We start from the raw sequence: 20939 nt of genomic DNA, 5'->3' as shown, positions 1-20939 counted from the left end.
ACAAACAACCTAGGTAGACTGGTACAGCAGGGTGTAGTGGCCAAGCCACATAAAATAGCCTTATTATTTAGTAATATACGGAAAATTCCAAAGTCAAGTTTTTAAGTGCCAGCCCCAGGAGCTCGTCCTTCAAAGAGCAAGATCAGACCTTCTGTATTAACTCATTCCTACACAGTCACTCCGGCACTGCTTCTAAACCCCAGCTGAGGCATTTTCTTTCCACAGCTGCAGTTACTTCTTGTTTGGATTTTCCCCACTCAAACTTGCAGAAATAGCCTCATTACAACCTTTGAAGAGAAACCAGGCACCATGCAACCAGCTCTATCTCCCCAGATGTGTGAGTTTCACCTCCGCAAGTCTTCCCCTTAAAGCTTTTAAGTTTTAGTAATTCTATCCTCTTCTTTGTCCACCTAGGATCTAGGAGTGGTCACTGCTTCCTGAAATTGTTATTTCCATAACTTCTACTTTTAGTGGTTTCTTTTTTTCTTTTGAATGAATTAACAACTGTACACTTAACTTAAACATCTTTATATTAAATTATATCTGTTCAGATACCTACTGTGGCTTTTGCTAGACCCTGACTGACACAAGAGGAGATCATCTTCCTTTGGCAGAGGTGGTTGACAAGCAAGAACCAACATGGTTTGTTGATTCATTATTCATTATTTTTCTTTTTTGGTACCAGGTGTGTGGTTTGAGAAAGCTGTGGCAATGGTAGCAAATTTACTGACCTCTGATTACACCTGTGGTGAGCAACCTTGAAACCAAATTTCAGCATCAACACTCACCCCGCCCCCATCATGCTGTCCTTCAGTCCTTCCAATAATTTTTCAAGTGCCTGTTAGATTTCTTCCTCCTTGTAATATCTAAAATGATTTCTGATTTCTGCACTAAATTCTGATAGATATATGGGTAAATAGGCTTTTTATCAAAAGATTATAGGAAACAATACATTAAATAGTGAAACTTTAAAAATACTCCCCATAAAATCAAATATGAGATGAGTACTCTCGCTCTCACCGTTCTGATTCAATATTGCATTGGAGGTACTAGACCCAAAGAATTATGTGGAAAATAATTAGCAGGAACAAAACAAAACTGTGATTATTTGCAATCCGTATGATTATTTATGTAAAGTCCTCAAATCTAGCTTATATGGAAACTTTAAATTTACCAAAAGTGTTACTGCAGCCATCCATCTTGCACTTGATGCTACATTATATATACTTTTATGGGAAAAAAATGATTTTGAAATATGTTGGTGACTTTTTTTCAGAACTAGATGAAATTATATTCATAATGATCAATAACTTAGAAAATCTGATAGAGTTTACTTTCAGATGGTTACAGTTGACCGGATAGAGCTTTGAACTAATTGCACAAAAGGAATTGTACCTATAAATTTGTCAACCAGCTTGTTTCACTAGAACATAGTTAAAAAACAGCTTTCCAACCACTTTGAATTTCGGAACAACTATGATCTTGGCCCTCAAGACTTATTTAACCTAGTTGAGCTTGAATGGATAACTTGAAATTGTAGAACCATGAAATTTTATAGGAAATGAGGATCAAAAGAGAAGAATCTGTTATGACCACAGTTACTGCACATAGGAATTCTATCTCAATGCTGAAATCTTTCTCTCAACCACAGCTTAAACATACGGCAATTTCAAAGGTGCACCTCCATGACATTTCCCTGAATTCCCCCAAACAGGAGTTTCTACAATTATTCTCTTTAGGTAATTGCAGCTTCTAGAATAGCCTCAGGTCACTGAAACACCCCAGTTCTGCAAACTACCCATTATTAGCCAGACCCCATCATTAAAATCCATCCTTGGGAGATGTGACTTCGTGACATTGGAGGAAAAAATGCAAGGAGCTCTCCAGTGGCTCTCCGCGGTGGAAGCAGTAGTGTACGGGCATGTTTTATAAGCCACACTTGTTAACAATTTGCTTCACCTGTTGGTTCTCTTCATCCTCTTCTGTCTCATGAATTTCTTCTAGGGAGTCACATATGTGCTGGGTGACTATAGCAGATAACCTTTGTTCTTAAAAAAATTTAACTCTTGGTTTCACTGTATACTTGGTACAAAACTTCAGAGAGAATTTAATATTAGAAATCATCTACTAGATGTAAAGTTGTGAACTAAGTAACTGCAAAACAAAAAGAAAACCTTAATGTAGCACAGAGGCAGCAACTGCAGGAAGTAGATACTAACCCCTTGGTTGAAAGAATAAAGGGAGAAGGCTGGAATTATTAGAACTTAGAAACTTGGGAAGGGGCGGGGGGGACCAGTTCTAAAGAACTGAAACTCAGGTCTTTGAGGAGAGGGTACTGGTTTAGTGTTCAGTGGGTGTGTAGTGTCTCTGAGCTTGAAGGAGAGACCCCAAGGTGCTGGGACTCAGACCTCAGAGGCTGGGACACTGCTGGGTGATGTCGGTGACTGTAAAATTGACACAGTGAGGCTTATTCCACAAGTGTTGGAAAGCTGCAAACTGAACTCCGCGGCTGCTACCCAGGGGAGAACTGCTGCTGCGGGGATGAAGAAGCGTTGCCAAGGTGACGCTCACTGGATCTGCGAGCAGACAGGAAGCCGACAGGAGCACACAGCAGGGCAGAGTCCCTGCTTTCTTCTCCAGCTTTACAGTCTCCTTTCTCCGCCCCCTGTGGCAGAGTCTAACAGTGAGTCAGCTGGAAAATAGAAATAAGGTTAGCAGAGTCCCGGCTTCAGCATCACAAAGCAGCTATAGAAGCGTGGTTTGGAGCTGAGAGACATTTGCTTAGTTACTGGCACAGCCATCCACAGAAAACTCTTCTGAATAACTGAAAATTGACACTGTGGTAAACAGCCAAACTGCTTATATAGTTTAGTAGCTTACTAAGAAGCTACATGACTCAACATAGCCTCACAGTTTTAACAGCAGAGACAGCGAGAAGAATTCAAATCCAATCCTTGTTCATTATGTAACACAAGATAGATTACACTATGCATCTGGATGTCTATTTCTGACATCTGAGCTTAAGGAATATTGAAACAGCCTATAACTTTCAAGAGTGAAAAGCAGTAAACTAAATTTGACAAATACTTACCAGGCATTTAGAAAAAAAAAAAAAAACCCAAGGAGTTCTGATCCTTTAAACCGGACCAAAGAAAGCTAGTCTCAAATGATGTTTGTTAAAAACCCACTCACACCCAGCTCTTCCCTCACCCAACATAAACTAAATAACAACTAAAATTCCTCACTTCTGCCTACATCAAAACATCAAAACCTGGTTTTGGCCAGTTTGTGAAAATATATGTTGCTTTATCCTGTTGGTGAGAATTTCTTTCACATTTCTATTAAGGGGATGGTATTTGGCCATATATATGCATCACAATTCTCTAAAATATGCTTATTCTTTCGACAGAATACTCATTTCTAAAAAATTAATCACATGGATATAATATAGATTTAGCCCAAGGCTGTTCTTATCAGTGTTGTTTAAAACAAAATAGAACTGAACATAAGCCTAAATGTTTATCCATAAAAGCTCAGTTCAGTAAATTATACAAGTAATGAAATATTATGCAATCTGTAAACATGACTAGCTGGATAGGTATGTCTTTATTAACATAGAAAGAACAAGTTATAAAACATTCATTCATTCAATACCTGAGTACATGCACTGGCCAATAAAACAAACATTAAGCTCCTTGCCCATAAAAAGCCCCCATTTATGTAAAACTATTTGTATATATTCATATGGACACACACATGTATATGCATACACATACACAGATACTAGATGGGGTCTCCTTAAAAATACTGAGTCATTAGTTAACCCACGTGTTTTTCTCTTAGTGATGGGACTGTAGCTCATTTCTGCTTCTGTCTTTGTACTTTTCTGTACTTTAAAAAAAATCCTACACTTACTCAAAATCTAGGGCACTAAACCTCAGCAGAGTTCCCAGTTGAATGTGAATTCTTTTTTGCTCAGAATTAATTGTATCATTTGGTTTATGTCATTCTTGGGGACTTTATATTCCATTCTGAATTAATTAGTGTTGTACTTGTTGTCTCCCTTTATAAGATGAAAAGTATCTTGAGGACAGTGACACCACCTTGTGTAACTTTCTGGCCCTTGTACCATCTAAAATAGAGCTTGGCTTCCAGTGAGTGCTCAATAAATATTGTGTTTCATTCCTAATTTCACTCGCCATCAAATTGCACTGGACATTAATCAGAGTAACTGCTCTGCTCATATAGTTTATAGGTAATCATGTGCTACTTATAGCCCATGCTGAGGAGCAGCCTTAGTGAGCTATGATTTGTAATGTATCACCTCAATCCTCCAGACACAGCTGATTGTGCTAAGGCTGGACAATTGACCTAAAGACAGCCAGTCCAAAGCCTGGCCATGGGCATGACCTAGAATGAAAATTTGATTAATAGGAGATTCACAAGATTAAAAAAAACCAAATGGTTATAAACCTATGAAATGGTTCTCAGCTTTATTAATAATCATGAAAACATATACTAAAACAAAACAGAGACATGATTTTTTTTACCCACTGGATTATTTAAAATAAGAAGGCAATGTCCTGTGTTGAAAAGAATAAACAGAAATGATCACTTCCATGCAGCATGGGTGGGAATGTAAATTTAGCCTTTTTTGGAAGGCAGTTTGACAGCATCTATCAAAATTTACATTGTGCTCATCTTTTGAGGTAGTTATTCTGCTCCAGGAATATAACTTGTAGAAATATTCTCACGTGCACAGAGATGAGGCAACGATGGTCTTTTTAAAAAAAATTTATTGAAGCAGAGTTGATTTACAATGTTGTATTAGTTTCAGGTATACAGCAAAGTGATTCAGTTATACATATATACATATATATATAATCTTTTTCAGCTTCTTTTTCATTGTAAGTTATTACAAGATATTGAATATAGTTTCCTGTGCTAAACAGTAGGTCCTTGTTGTTTATCTATTTTATATATAGTTGTGTTCATATGTTAATCCCAAACTCCTAATCTATCCCTCTCCCCAACTCTACCCTTTTCCCTTTTGGTAACCACAGTTTGTTTTCTATGTCTGTGAGTCTATTTCTGGTTGGTATTTATAGTCATAAGAGAAACACTTAAAACATTTTCTTCATTAAGGAAGAAGGGTTGAGTAAACAGAGTTACATCCATACTGCAGAAAAAGAGACAGGGAATCAGTAAAGTTAATACAGTCAGATTCAACATTCTTACCAAGACCCACAGTCCCATGTTTTGGCCTCTGCCTCTGTGAACTCAACCCCTCCCACTTCCACTATCATTACCCTGTTTCAAAGTCATGAGCATTTATTTGCACTTGCTTATTCCTTTACCTGTATTCGTCTTTCCCCAGACATTCTCTTGGCTTGTCCATTCATTCTCTTCAGGAGCTCCACTTGAATGTCATCCTCACAGGGTGACATTCTTTCCTGGCCAGCCTGGCTTCAATCATCTCTACATTTTACCCTTCTTTATTTTTCTTCATACAAGTTACCAGCTCTTGACACTAAACAGTGAGCTGCATGTTAATTATCCATCTCCTTCACTAGAACCAAAACGTCTATGGGCAAAGAATTTATCTATTGGTTACTATCAAATCACCAGTGCCTAGAATCATATCTTGTAATGAATGAATATGTTAATTAACTAATTATTTAAAAGGCATGTGGTAGAACTATATGCTTTAATGTGGAAAGATACCCAAGATACGTTGACGTTGCTGAAAAAACACAAATACTATGATCCCATTGATGTAAAGAATATGTATACATATATCTGTTTACATATAGGTGTATGTGTGAAAGTGTGTATGTATGTGTATTTGATGGACAAATGCATGCAGGTATTTAGACAAAGAATTAAACTTTTACACATAAAATTGTTACCTCTGACAAGGAGTGTATCAGTGGGAGGCAAGGAAAAGAATCTTTCATATTTTACTCTTTATAACTCTAGTTAATTTAATATTTTCATGAGGATAGACTTATGTACTTTTCATAAAAGAAACACAAAAAAAGGAAGAACAAGGATTAATAGTAATAGAAGAAAAAATAACATTTTTAAGCTCCTATAACAGGCAACGTTCTGAACACTATAGACAGATTAACTCATTTAATCATCAAAACAACCCTAGAGAATTTATTATTATTATTATTATTCCCATCAGAAAAGAAGCTAAAACATAGAAGAATTAAGTAACTTCCTTAAGATTAGTAACCTATAAGTGGTAGAATCAGGAAAGAAATAAGGAAGAAAGGAAGGAAAGGAGAGAGGAAGAGAGGAACAGAGTGAAGGATTCATTCATCGGTTGATGTACAGAAGTCTAAATCTGGCAAAAGTGGTTCAATATGTCAATATCTGCTATGCAAAATTGCAAGTTATTTGAAAGAGAATGAAAGAAGAGGAAGATATTTAGCTCCTGTCTTGTGGTGTTCAGCTTTTCCAGAGTTCCTGAAATTCCCTAACCAGATTATTTAGTTTTTTCTGGATTCCTATGTGTGTAACCAAACACAAACCCTGTGGCGCACAGTGACTTGAGTGACATCTTGCTCTTGGCTTTAATCACATAAATTCCATCTAAGAACATATGTTTTTAACCCAGAGAAATAGTGCCATGTGTCAGAAAAGCATCATGTAATAAACTCCCTTAGTCTTTTAAAGAGGAGAAATAATCAAATTAATTTCAATAGAGCAATAAAGCATGGACATTTTCCAAGCGATCATCAAGACAATCTATGTTTTCTGCCTATGTTTTTTGTTGTTGTTTTAGTTTTTATTTCATAATCACAAACTAACTTTGCAATCCAGCAAAACTTGGATGGGGATGATGAAAATATGGAACCCAAAGAATTGCAGTGAAAACACAAAGATTAGAGGATAGTTTGAGCAGATGGGGCTGGTAGGGTGCCCTCCTGAGCTACAGAAGGAATGGTCTGGTGGTTAAGATAAAACACATGTCAGATTTACTAGATTTGTCACAGTCAGCAATGGTGACCTTGCTATTCCTGAACTCAAAGTGTTTCATGGCTTCCACAATATTCATGCCTCTGTCATTCTGCCAAAGACCACATGTTTGCCATTCAACCACTCAGCCTTAGCAGTGCGGATGAAAACCTGGGAACCGTTTGTATTGGGGCCAGCACTCGCCGTGGACAAGAGGCCAGGAGCCATATGCTTCAGGACGAAATTCTCACCATCAAATTTTCCCCATGGTTGGACTTGCCACCAGTGCCATTATGGCATATGAAATCACCACCTTGGCCCATAAATCATAGAATTATTCTGTGGAAGCAGGGAACTCTGTAACCAAATCCTTTCTCCTCAGCACTCAGAACATGAAAGTTTTCTGTGTCTTTGGAACTTTGTCGGCAAACAGCTCGAAGGAAGGAGATGCGGCCCAAGGGCATTACCGTGGAGCACTGTGGAGATGGCCCTGTCGGGCGGCGTGGGAGACGCTGGGCAGTCACATCTGCAAGGCTGTGTGTGTTTATTTTTATCACTGACCTTTTCTTTTTCTCCCTTCCTTCTTTCCTTCCCTCTCTCCTTCCTTCCTTCCTTCCTTTTTCTTTTATTTGCTTATTTGGCCATTTGTTGTTTTTATTCTTCCAATTGGTGTAAGCTAACTGCATGAATTTAAAGGAAATTATATATATATTTTTAAAAAGGCACAAAGGAAAAAGAACAATATATACAAACAATATAACAAGAGAAAATGTTATAAAAACAGATATGTGTCATGTTAAATTAAAATGCTTCTTCCTTCTGAATTTTCTTACTCAGCACGTCAGTGTATCATGACAGATTACATTATGCACGGCACTTTATTTTACCTAGAGCTTCTCCATGTGCTGAAAGAGAGATTATGAGTAAGCATTTCAGAGAGACATGGCGCTGGTCTCCTTCTATCTCTTTATTCATGAAAATAATAGATCACTTGTTTCTATTAAATGAATATGAAGTCATACTTGTAGTCTTCCTATCATGGGATTTTACCATCTTAAAGGTTTTATGTGGGATCAAAATGAGATTGATCATTATAGTCATTATAATCTTCTAATTTAAAAAATTTTTACGAACTACTATATACAGAATAGATAAACAACAAGGTACTACTGTATGGCACAGGGAACTATATTCAATAACTTGTAATAATCTATGACAAAAAAGAATATGAAAAAGAATATATATATATATATATATATATATATATATCTGAATCACTTTGCTGTATGCCAGAAACTAACACAACATCATAAATCAACTATACTTCAATAAAAAAAAAATCATGTTAAGTTTATTTATAAATGACCCCTGAACATGTTCATGCAGTCCAACCACTGGTGTTACATTACAGAGAATACCAGTTTACTAACAATTTCAAGATTGCCCTGTGGTTTTTCTGCTTCAGAGCATGACGTTTATTCATTGTGAATCAGGATTAAAGCCGAGCATATATGATTACAAATGCACACTTGGCAAATCTCGGCTTTCACAATTCAAAGTGTCTACAAATAAAGAACTGCTCTTTTAAGCACAAACTGAAAAAACAAAAAAAATACGGTATCACATCTCATTTGCGGATTGTGTTCCTCTGAAAGAGACTGAAAGATGAGGTCACACTGTGCTGTTAAAGCATATTCCCTTTTACACTGAGGCAAAGATATGATTTAAGAGTGTGCTCATCACTATAGCCATGCTTTTTATGCTGTGAGCTATTGAAACATAAATACACCACTAATTCTTCACAGCTACTAGACTATAAATCAAATATGTCACTTAGTGAATGACCTTTATTCTTCATTTCAGTTTCTTACTAAAGATTACTGGCTATTTGTGAGTACTACAAGAAAACATAGACAGTTTTGAGGAAAATGCTCTAGCCTATCATTTCCCTAAGGCAACTTGCATCACTTGACGCTCTCTCTGAGTAATGAAACAAACAGCTAGTTGAAAGGTGAAAATTTTACTCAAACAATTTTTATAGGGTTTATATTTTCATTCCTCCTATAAGATGCTAAGTAATGGATGTGAATTTTTTTTTCCCACTGAATTCGCCGATTATTTTGATGGTAAGTAATTAGAGACACAAGTTCATTAAGAAATGAAATGGTCAGACAAAATGAGGATTTGTTGAGATAATTCCTCTTGGGAAAAAAATTCAGCAGTAACAATTTAAAAAATTACCTCAGCTCAACCATAATAATAACAGCTCCCATTTACTGAAAATTTGCTGTATACTGGCCACTCACCAGAATGTATCACCTCTGGCCAGTTCAGATCTGAGAGCCCATTGGGTTTATCAATAAGCAAGGTCACTGTTATGTTTACCAAGAGTAGTTTCTGAACCAGGTTCAGTGATGATGGAGGCCAGGTTTCAATGGATTGAGAAAGAGTGGGCAGGGAGAAAGTGGAAACAGCTACCATGGAAACACAATCACTCATAAAAGGAAAAAGATAGAGAGAAAAAAAAGCTGGTTGGAAACATGGACTTTAAGAAAAGTTTGTTTCTTTCTTTCTTTCTTTTTAAAAGATATATAAATGAAGCCTGGAATCGCACTTTGAAGTTACCGAAAAGAGAAGCAGTAATCTGAGCAAACCAACGGAAAGGTCAGAAAGAGGAGGAAGGTTTCAGGAGATGAGATCTCTTCTGTGTTGATTCTGTACATCGTACCGGACACTCATCCTTGGGTACCCCAGGAGCACCTTAGAGTCGGCACTTCCTCCACACCCCCACATTTGTTCTTCTGCTTCCTCTCTGAATGAATGGCACCATTATCCACCTACGTTCCCAAATCAAAAATCTGGACATGATGCAGAATCATGCCTTTTCTTTATCCTGTTATCCTATTGCCAAGTTCTGTTCATTTTCTCTTTTAAAAATAAGATTTTACATTTCTCTTGAGAATCTTTCCCTGAGAAGCCAAGTCCAGGTTAGGTGCCCTATTATAAGAGTCAGGATCCCATCAGAAAAACAGAAATTATGGCAGATATTACAGCAGAGGGCTTTTAATACAAGGAGTTACAAGGAGTTAATAACCCAGAGAAAGAGTTAACAAGTTGAGGCAAATGAAAGAATAACAACAGAAAGCCAACCCCACCTCTGGGGACTGAGGGACAACTCAAAGAGATGATGTTACTAGAACCAGCAGTGTCCTGGTTAATGTTTAACATCCAGCTCTCTGCGGAATAACAAAGCCCGTTTGCTAATTGCTGTGGTGTAAATATCCGACCATGGCTGATTTCAAGCTACCAACTCATCACTAAGTAAGGAGTTGGGAAGAGATGAACAGATTCAGCTCTTATAAGGTGACATACCAGAAAGCACAGGCTGAGCTAGTCAAGCAGAATATAGAGCCATGGAGGTGAGGCAGCTGTTTCCAAAGATGCTGACTAATTAGGGCAAGGGGATAGATAACTTGGCTTCTCCAGTCCACCTCTTCCATTTTCTCTCAGTGCCTCTCTGTTGCCAAACCCCACCAAATTCTAGCTTACCCTGGGAAATTCACCCTGAAATTTCAGATCTCCTCAGTTACAGAGCAGAGCTGAGAAAGACAAGAACTGGATACAGGAACAGATGAGTAAAAGACTCCTGGAATACTTCTACCTCCATTAGAACTGGTCTGCAAGCTCTCTGAGGACAGGGACCACTGCATAGCTCAGAGTCTGGCATTCAGTAAGCATCAAATGTTTTACAGAATAAGTGAATGTTGATTAGCAAATGTAATGGCATTTAATAAGCAGAAAATCTATGTCTATTTGTGTATACATGACTTGCTGTCAAATAGCCACATTCACTGATATAGTGGAGCTATAACTTGGCAAAATTGCATACACAGGTGTTATACTGCTTCACTTTTTAAAAACTCCCATTAGTGCCTTAGCCCTTTGATCACATCTCATACAGTTTGCTGGAAAACCGAAAGCTCGTGTTTGATCTAATGATCCTTGTAATTTAAAAATCTCTAAATTATTTACAAATCTATGTTTTAGCAATTATCATTAGCCTAGTGTATTGTGTAAGTTTCCCTCTCCATCTAGCTCCAGCAACTCCAAAGCCCTTAGTTAAAAATCTTCATCTCTATTGCTGGTTCCTGCCAATGGAAACTGTTTCAGTTTCTACCAGTCTTCTACCTGGTCCAACTTCTATTTCTAACACATTCAACAGAGTCAAATGTGTTTCATTTGAAGGATTATCTATGCTAGAATTTTCCTGCTGATCTTTTCCCATGGTGCTTCTGCTTCATGGGGCTGCTTTTGTTCAAATATGTATTTAGAATGATTTGTAAGTCTTGGCAAAGGTAAACAAATCTGGACACTGGATAAAGAGATAAAGACAATTCTCTTTTTAAAATTTTTTTAATTGATGTATAGTTGATTTACAAAGTTGTGTCAATTTCTGGTGTGCAGCATAATGTTTCAGTCTTACATATACATACATATATATTCCTTTTCATACTCTATTTCATTATAGGTTACTGTAAGATATTAAGTATATTTCCCTGTGCTATACAGTAGAAACTTGTCATTTATCTATTTTATATACAGTGGTTAGTAATTGGTAATATATTGTTGTAATAGAAAAAGAGTCTGGAGTAAACTGAACTCAACTCTGATTTGTACAGAAGGGACTGGACATTTTAGAAGAATGAGGGAGAGGGGTGAGCAGGGGCTCAATAGAGTGAAGGAAGAGCAAAATTGCAAAAAAGCAGGAAAAAGAAGTTGGTGCATGTGAAACTCACCTGGGTTTATTAACTGGTGTTTACAGAATTTAGCTCCTACACACTCTCCGAGGATGGAAGACAGAGGCCCCATCCTCAGGTGTTGGTTGGAACAGACAGGAAAGTCTTAGGGCAGCCTTGAGTTCTCCCGGGCAGGCACTATCAGGGTCATTGAGCTGTTAGAAACAACGTTAATGTTTTGTTCAAGTCTTAAAAGCCAAAGTTGGGCCTAACCCAGAAGAGTGCTCAGAGGTGCCTGCCTAGAGTTTGGCCAAGGAGAGCATCTTTGTCGGTCTTAAGCCAAAGTGCGTTCTCAGCTATTCACTCTCACCAGATAGCCTCCCTGTCAGAAACGTAAGAGAAGGTCATTACAATCAGTTACGTGCCTTCCCTTCCCCACCTCCCACAGCATAAGCTCTCTCAGAGCAGGAGCTAGGTGTGGTTCCCTTTTGAACTACTTCCTCTGTGTATTTATCCATTTTTCTCCACATTCACTGCCACCCAAGGTGGCAAGTTGTGGGTGAGGGCTTCCTCAGGTGCAGGCAATAAAGAGATGTCTATCATCTAGAGAGATTTTTAAACCATCTGCTTTTCATTGTCACCATTCTTGAGAGGGTCAGTGACAAAAGTACTCCTCTTCCCTCCAATCTTCCATTGATCCAAATTCTGGATAATTTCTCTTGCTCCTGTTAGTTCTAATAATAATACATGTAAGCTTCAAATTAGCACAATTTTATCCCTTATCTTTTAATAAATATTGTATTTTTACAAGAGGTTCATTTGGAGAATTCCCAGTTGTACAATCAGCTTTTAACACTTGTGGACTCAGAATATGGTTTCATTTCAAAATAACTTTGGAATGGTTCAGAAATCAGTTCAGCTCTCTTTGGGTGCTGTATGCATCTTTCATTCTTTCATTTAAACAGTAGAGTCAAAATATATAATGAAAGCACATTGTAAAAGAAAAAGAAGCAGAACTTGAGTTCCTTCAATTCTGTCATTCTGTGTGACCACTGGAGTGTATATTTGTGTGAAAAACATTAAAAAATTAAAACAGAATGTGAACCAGGAGGTACAATATTCCACTTGCTAAATGCAAGTTTTAATTTATACATACTGAATAGTATTTAAATTGAAATTTATTTAATTAGTACTAGTTTTAAAACTAAAAAATGAATTAGGAAGACAAAACATTCCATGAGTTTTGTCACCAAGTTGTTGCTTAAATTCACTTAGTAATTGCCAGAAAAATATTTACGTAGGACATTATGAAAGAATTATAACAGATGATTAAAGTTTAAACTGTTAAAGAAATATAAAAACAACTGAGTGACTAGCTGTACATTTATCCGTTTGGGGTGCGACATTATTTATTTTATCCTTCATTTTTTTTAATTGCCATGTTACAAAATTCAGTGAAGAAAGTCTTCCTTGCCTGTATTTCTTTTCTATCCTTTATCACTCTAATAATTTTGTGACATGGGGAGGTATTAAAAAATGAGACATTACAGTGTTAAATGCACTAGGTACCTCCCTCATCGCCACTGTCCTCTCTCAAACCACAGCACCTGCTTCCTATCTGGGCTTCTTCCCACTCACACACCCTTATGATCAGTTTCTCACATAGGAATCACAGAATGATCTTTTCAAAATACAGATCTAATCATACCCACTCCCTTCGCTTTAAATCCTTCTATGGCTTTGAAATGCTCTTAGGCTGAAGACACAGCTCCTTGTCATGGCCCCATAAGTTCTGCCCCTGACCCATTCATTACCTTCACCCCTACATCATCTTCACCCTTTCCTGTGCTCCAGGCTCTCATCACGCTCTCTGCTCCACTCACGCTGGCCTCACTCAGTCTCTTCTACTTCCCCACTCCCTCTCTCCACAAAGCTTTGCAAATGCTGTTCCCTTTCCCAAAAAGGCTAGGCCTTTTGCTTTTTTTCTAGTTAATTCTTACTTATCCTTCAGAGTTTCATTTCATTGTTAGCTCTTCAAAGATGTCTTCTTCTTTGGCTAGATGAAAACCCAACAATTATAGCCTCACATAGCATCATCTGCCTCTCCTTCCAGCACATGTCAGACCTGCAGTTTTACTGGTGTTGCTTATTGAGTAATGTTTGTTCTGCTATTAGACTCTCCTGTCTGCTCATCATAATATGCCTAGGGCCTGACACATTGCCTGGCAAATTAAAGAAAGAAAAGAATGAAAAAAAAAAGGAAGGAAGGAAAGAAGGAAGGGAGAGAGAGAGAGAGAGAGAGAAAGGAAAGGAAAGAAAAAAAGGAAAGAAAAGAAAAGAGAAAAGAAAAGAAAAGAAAAGAAAAGAAAAGAAAAGAAAAGAAAAGAAAAGAAAAGAAAAGAAAAGGAAAGGAAAAAGAAAGACAAGGATGGAGGGAGAAATTGAAAAACCCAGAGAGAGGAAGGGAGAAAAGTGTGACAAAGAATTAAAAAGACCTAATAAATTAGACGAAATGATAACTATTCAGTGTTGGAATGGTATGAGTCATAAACTTTAAACTTTTACTGTAAATCTTTCATAAAATATTTAGGGAAGGTTAATTTACTCTCAATAATCATTTAGTATAATCTCTCACACAAAACTCTTCTCTATTAATTATTTTGTAAGGTCATCATTTTATTAAAATATGGGCAAAAGAAATGCAAGGAAGCACCAAAAACAAATTAAAATGGCAAAAACTGAAAAAAAAATCTCAAATTACATCACAAATAAAGTGTTAGTTTTCCTAATAAGGAGACTTCCTGAAAAATGAGAAGAAAAAAGACTCACAGCCCTTTAGACAGACAAAAGACATGAAAAAACAATTCACAAATAAACACGAAAATTTGCTCAATCTTGCTCACGTAAGAGAATGTAATTGAAACGACACAAGTGAGATTGGCAGAAATCCAAAAGTTTGACAGCATATTTTATTGAGGTGGCTCTAGGGAAATGAGCAGTCTTGTATTTTCTTGGTAAGAAGGGTCTACAAGGATATAATCCTTACAGAGGAGAATTTGGTACTAACTAGCAAAATTACATCTGCATTTACCTTTTAATCACCCTCCAATAAAAACTTTGTCTGGGAATCTATTTCAAAGCTACTCTGGGGATTGGGTATATGGGGTGAAGTGTTCATGTGGTTCCATTTTATTCCTCTCTCTACTTTTGTGATTATTTGTAAATATCCTTAATGAAAAGGATTTAAAAACTAGCATATGCTGGTGTTTTCTTTTCACTGCAGAATTCTAATGCCTTTGCTTGAGTTTCTCCAGAAAAACAAAGCCTAAGATAAAAGTTGCTGCATGAATGGACTATTCAGAAATGTGAGGGAGGGGGGATGGAAAACAGGGAAGAAGGGGGATTCATTACAAAGGTGCATTGTTGAGTTGGCCACCACAAGAGGTTGCTCAAACGGAGGGACTTTCTGAGAAAGCCTAATGGAATGAACCTCAGAAGCAGACACTCTCAGCCTCAGGGAGGCCCCGGGGCGGAAGGTGAGCAGTAACGCACCTGCATCACCTGGGTGCGCGCCCTGTTAGGTCATCGCAGTGACAGGAAGTCCGGAAAGGAGTTCTGTGTAGAAATAGTTCCTGCGTCTGTGACTGGACAAAGAGAATTCAATATGGTGCACAGGAGTCCCAGGAAAAGGGACTATTCCCACCTGTGGTGAGTTTTAAAACCTGACTTTGAACTATGTTCAATGGCTTGTAGTAACCTATGATGGAAAAGAATATATATATTTAAATATTGTATATATGTATATACAATATATATATGTATAACTGAATCACTATACTGTATACCAGAAACTAATGCAGAATTGTAAATCAGCTATATTTCAATAAAGAAAAAAAGTTGAGTTTGTTTTAGTAGAATGAAATTAATAATGTGCTTACTTTCAAAAATTTGGGTATTAAACAGTCAAAACACTAATTTTATTATTACCAACTTTACCAAGATACGCAGCTTCCTCAGGAAGAAATAATACAGATTAAAGTTATAAAAGTATATTATAGATGTTAAGAGTTCAAACATGTACCAACCAATAAGAATAAGCCAGTTGTAAATGGTTTTCAGTGAAGCAGGCCTAAATATTTAGCATACTTAGCATAATAAATATGCTAATGGGGGTAAGAAAATATATATACCATGTGTCTATACATTGATTTTGAAGAGTTTGGTGATAAAAAGAGAGGGAACGTAAGCTGGCGTACCGTATGCCCCATAAGCAGTTATCGAGGCAATGACAGAACAGCCAAGGGCTCATTTTGAAATGCTGATTATTCCTCTATGCCAGACAGCAGTGGGAATCAAAATGATTTACTCTAAGAACTTTGACTGTATTGCTGTGAAATCATTTATACACTGTTAAGTGATTTGAATACCCGTGAAGTCTGTAAGTCCCCCAAGCTTGTTCCTTCACATTTCCCAGCATTTCTCCCACCACCCAGATATTATGTGAAGTAATAAGTCTGGAATTCATAAGCAGATAACATTTCTACTGGCTTCAATCATATGGGCCAGTGAAAAGGTTGCTATGTTCTCAATATGGTCTTCCCATTTGTATTCATTTCCCATGGCTGTTGTAAGAGATTAACACAAGTTGGGTGACTGAAAACAACAGAAATTTATTTTCTCAGCATTCTGGAAGCCAGAAGTTCAAAACCAAGGTGTCAGCAGAGCTGTGCTTCCTGCTGAGGCGCTTGGAGAGAATCCATCCCTTGCCTCGTCTAGCTTCTCCGGTGGCTGCCGACATTCCTTGGTGTTCCTAGGCTTGTGGGCTCTGTCACTCCAATCTCTGCCTCTGTCTTCACATCGCCTTCTCCGCTGTGTGTTTCAAGTCCCCCTCCACCTCTTTCTTATAAGAACACCTGTGACGTCATTTAGGGCCCATCAGGATAAGCCAAGATTATCGCTTCATCTCAATTCTTTTTTTTTTTTTTAATAGCTAGTTTTTTGGGGGGAGGGGGTGAAGTACTTAGGTTTATTTATTTATTTATTTATTTAATGGAGGTACAGGGAATTGAACCCAGGACCTTGTGCATGCTAAGCACACGCTCTGCCACTGAGCTCTACACTCTCCTCTCAATTATTCTTAAATTATTCACATCTGCAAAGACAGTTTTTTCAAACAAGGTAACATTTACACGTTTGAGAGACAGAACCTGGTATCTTTGGGGCCACCATTCAGCCCTTTCCACCAACCTTGAGTTCATCTCCTGGTGCTAATTTCTGCTGCACTCACTGCTGCTGTAGAGCGACAACTGAAAAGGAAATTCTGCCTCCCTCGCGCCACACCTGTTCACGTCCCCGCCCGAAGGTTAGCCACATTCTAAGTTGGAGGTCAGCACACTTTTTTTTTGCAAAGTCCCAAATAATAAATATTTAACGATTTGCAGGCCATGTGGTCTCTGTCACAACGATTTAACTTTGCCTTCATAGTGAGAAAGCAGCCGTAAACAATACGTAAATATACGTGTTCCAAAAAAGCTTTCTTTTCAAAACTAGGCCGTGGATCAGATTTGGCCTGTGGACTGAGGTTTGCTGACTCTTACAAGGTCTAGGCTTCTCCTGGGGAAAGTGAAAATATTTCTGTATTTCAGGGTCTGTACAGAAATCTCCCTGTGTTTCTGGAATTGCCTTGAAAGAGAGAAGGGTGAATATGCTAAAACTGAGAAAGGAGGAGGACAGACTCCATCAGGGATGCAGGTGTGAGTGAGGCAACCCACGTCTAGAGGAAGAGATGTGACAGCTCGGGGAGTGTATCCATTTCCTATTGCTGCTGTCAGAAATTACCACGAACCTAGGGTTTAAAACTACAAATGTGTCATCTTACAGTTCTATAGGTTGGAAGCCCAACAGAGATCTCACCGGATTAAAACCAAGACATCAGCAGGACTACACTTCTTCTGGAGGCTCTAGAGCAGAGTCCATGTCCCTGCCTTCACCAGTCTCCAGACGCTGCCCACATTCCTGGCCCATGGTCCTCTTTCTCCATCTTCAAAGCCAGCAGCAGCAGTAGGTTGAGTGATCCTTCTCACATCAGGATCACTCCAACCTTCTTTTCTGCCTCCTTCTTCCACTTTTAAAGACCCTTATGATTACATTGGACCTACCCAGGAAATCCAGGACAATATCCTTATTTTAAGTCAGTTGATTAGCAATGTTAATCATTTCTGCCACCTTCATTCCCCTTTTCCATATAATGCAACATATTCCCAGTTCTGGGAACAAGGATGTGATGTCTTTAGGGGACCATCATTCTGTCCACCACAGGCACGTGCAGAACATGTGTTCTACTCCAAGCGAAGCTGAGAAGGGGGCCGAACTTCTGATGGGGGATAAATGTAGAGATCTAAAGAGGGTGAAAAGCAAACACCCGGCCCTGAGAGCAACTACAAATTTCTTGTGGCAAAGAGAACTATGTGAAAAGGCAGCCCTGGAACCCAACCAGAGCATCTCTGCAGCTCTCAACAAGTTGCCCAGCATCAAAATGAACAAAACAATTGTGGGTAAGGACCAGGGACCTCTTCCATTTTTATGGGATAATGTGAGCCTTAGCTTCTTAGATGAAAACAAAGAGTAAGTTCTAGTAATTACTGATACTGGATGGCCTGCCAGTCAGATGATTGGGAACTCAAAGCAGTTTAAATCTGGTTAGAAAAATAGAACATTGTGACATCCCTGTTATCACTGGGGTAACATAGAATCTACTCACACTCACATTATCTTCCCAAGTATAGATGTTCAATAAGATGTTTCCTTTCTTCCCCTAATCTCCTAGCATTTCAACCCAGCTACTCAAAAGCCTTTAAAGGTTCAGCAATTCTGAGCCTGGCATTAAAGATCTCCCCACTAAGGTCTGACACAATGCTACTTTTGCAAATTCATTACCAAATAATAACATTTACACATCATGATTTCCAACATAATTACAATATTTTGTGTTTCCTGTTAATGAGTGTTTTATAAAAAAAAGTGCTTTCATGCCTTGAAAGGCTTTTTCCATCCCATCTTTACACTTCTAGATCCTACCTGTATTCAAGGTCATTTGCAAATGCTACTTTTTACCATAGATCCTTCCTTGATCTTCTCAAACGAATTACTGAAGATCCTAACTCTCTTTGCCTAGATCTTTAACCGCTGGAGTCTCCCAGCAGTGTGTCAGTCACATGCCATTGGAAAATAGTATTTCAGCAAGAAGATTCAGTTTTGGGACTGGTTATTTAGGTGTTAGAGGGCTGAAAGCGCAACAGAGAACACTAAAGCTTACCCAGAGATAAATGCAAGCTGCTCCCCAGAAAGCTTGGGAATTAAAAGAAGCAGTTAAATTATTAGAATTTAGGACCTGAGAGTAGGCTCTTGAAGAACTGGGACTCAGACCTCTAAGGAGGAGGCAATGCCTGGTCACAGTAGGTACTTATGGAGAGAGCAATTAACTACTTTCAGAATTCAAAGAAGCTGGAGACTGAAACCAGCTGCCATGGTTATGACGAACTTTTCCTAGAGGGGTGAGTGTCACAGCTGCAGCGAACTGTCACTGCCCAGGTGACAGGAGTAGCAATATTAAATAGGAGCAAAGAAGTCCTTCCCTCCCTCTTCTTGTGTCCCCATCACTCCAGTGCTTCTTGGCAGAACCTAACGTGAAGCCAGCCGGCAACTGAGTCTTAGAAGCACAGTTTGCTGTGTCTTAGCCCCAGATTGGTAAGGCAGACACACAAAGGTGGGATTGAAATCAGACAAAGCCGCCATTCTGGAAGACTACTGAGAGAGACACTCTGCAGCAGCAATTCTTTCAATACCTTTAAATTGTACTTTTTAAAGACTGATCATGTGGCCCACGCATTGAGTTGGTCCAAATTCCGGTAATAACTTTTACCTTCCTACCACAAAGCTTCCTTTTATAGTGATCCGTTTCCACTGATGCCACTAAGAAGATCTCCAGACACACAAACCAAAGATCTTGTAGTCCATCAGTTTTTCCTCCCTACCACATAATGTTCATCTACTACCAAATCCTATTCACTTTCTTCATAATGTTGTTACACATTGCCACTACCATCATGCATTCCCCATCACTTCATATTTGGATGGCTGCAAATTATCCGGCTAGTCTTTTTTCTCCCAATCTCAGCAAGTCTTTGTGGAACAAGCACTATGCAAAACAATATGGTAGTCACAGAAATAATTATATTGGAATGATGATACTAATATATGTTTTTAAATTATACAATCAATGACATAATACTACCAGTGAATGTTTTGGAATTCGTAAAGCATTGAGGCTAGAGGAATCAGAGCAAGACAATAGAGGGACACTGAGGAATGGTACAAATCGTTTAGGCAGAGGAGACAGGAGAAAAATTAAGGGAAGAGGACACTCCAAACTGAAGGACAAGATAAGAAAAAGAGAGGCAAAAATGATCACGTTGATCTTAGGAAGGACACTACGGAGACAGGACTAATCAGACCTCAGGATGCATGCAGGAAGTACCAGAAGGTCCTTGCTGGGATGGCAGCCACTTTGTGCATGAGCACAAGTGAGCTGTTGAGGACACACATTCCAAGTTACCAGTAAATATATTCCCATTTCTTGGAGTCTAACCATGACAGGTGGATCAGTATCTCCATTGTTCTGAGCACTGACTCTGATTGCAGACTGGTAGCAATAACTTCTTTAATGCCTAAATAATTTTGTTTATTTCTGTTTACTCTAGTTTGCTTTATTCTTTATTAAAACACTAAGTATTTTTATATCACCTTTGTTCATCATGTCTTTCTCATTTCGTACAGGATGTTTCTTTTCTAAAGTACAATGATCACTTGAGTATCAGTGAGGATGCTTTTGTTGGCAAAAGAGAGAAAACTCAAAAGATGGCTGGAACAAATTAGGAAAATACACTCTGTGCATTATGAGAAGACCTAAGGAGGTATTTCCATGGTTAATTATTTCAGGCACGAAACTACATCATCAAGACTGAGTGGGCTACTCCTGTAATGATTTTGAATGACTGTAGACACTCCAGGCATCCCATGTTTAGCAACAGTATGTAAAGTCCAGAAGAGAGGAAGAAGGCATCTCCTTTCTCTGTGTCTCTTTTCAAAAGGGGACCATCCCCAGGAACCCCCTAAACAAAACTTTCCCCTCATGTCTCTTTGGCCAAAATGATGTCATGAACCCACCCTTAAACCAAT

The 20939-nt window shown here is 38.3% G+C and overlaps 1 pseudogene; it reads right to left on the bottom strand.

The window, feature by feature from the left end:
* Window positions 1–6886: 6886 nt before the first annotated feature.
* Window positions 6887–8130, bottom strand: LOC105073280 (peptidyl-prolyl cis-trans isomerase A pseudogene; annotated as a pseudogene).
* Between the last annotated feature and the right edge of the window lie 12809 nt (window positions 8131–20939).

Source organism: Camelus bactrianus, chromosome 1, assembly GCF_048773025.1.
Source record: "Camelus bactrianus isolate YW-2024 breed Bactrian camel chromosome 1, ASM4877302v1, whole genome shotgun sequence".
NCBI lineage: Eukaryota > Metazoa > Chordata > Mammalia > Artiodactyla > Camelidae > Camelus > Camelus bactrianus.
The sequence above is the reverse complement of the archived record's forward strand: the minus strand, read 5'-3'. Positions and strand labels throughout refer to the sequence as shown.